Source organism: Monosiga brevicollis, genomic scaffold (genome assembly GCF_000002865.3).
Source record: "Monosiga brevicollis MX1 MONBRscaffold_30 genomic scaffold, whole genome shotgun sequence".
NCBI classification, from domain to species: Eukaryota; class Choanoflagellata; order Craspedida; family Salpingoecidae; genus Monosiga; species Monosiga brevicollis.
In genome coordinates, this window is record NW_001865067.1 from 487,353 (window position 1) to 488,001 (window position 649).

Below are 649 nucleotides of genomic sequence, written 5' to 3' on the forward strand. Positions count from 1 at the left end.
GTGCTGCTGCACCAAAGGGGCTGGGGAAGGGAGCCACCGTCGAGGCGGAGGCTGGCGCGCAGCGCGGGCTGTGTGTGTGTGTGTGTGTTGTGCGTGTGTGACCAAGCGCTCGCTCGACCAGAAAGGGGGCGGAGAATGGAGAATATGGGTATAAAAAGCGGCGGGAGGTAGATGGGGTGTAAAACCATTAAGCATCGTGCCATCAGAGTCTTGACAGTCTTACCCTGGGCTGGAGGTGATCGCCGTCACTGCTCGGCTGCCGTTTTGGCCCGATCTCGTTCCTCTTTCTTCTTGGTAAAGAAATCAAAACAAAACTGAGGGAGAGAGAGAGAGAGTGAGAGAGTTTGTGAGAGAGAGAGAGAGAGAGAGAGTTTGAGAGAGTTTGAGAGAGTTTGAGAGAGTTTGAGAGAGTTTGAGAGAGTTTGAGAGAGTTTGAGAGAGTTTGAGAGAGAGAGAGAGAGTTTGAGAGAGTTTGAGAGAGTTTGAGAGAGTTTGAGAGAGTTTGAGAGAGAGAGAGAGAGAGAACGGACAGCTGAAATGGTGTGCGTGTCAGTGTGTGAGACGTGATGGGATAGCATGTCAAGCCAGCGGCGTCAGACCGACAAGTGCATGTGTAGGGGTGTGCAATCTACAGTGGCCTTGACGTTCT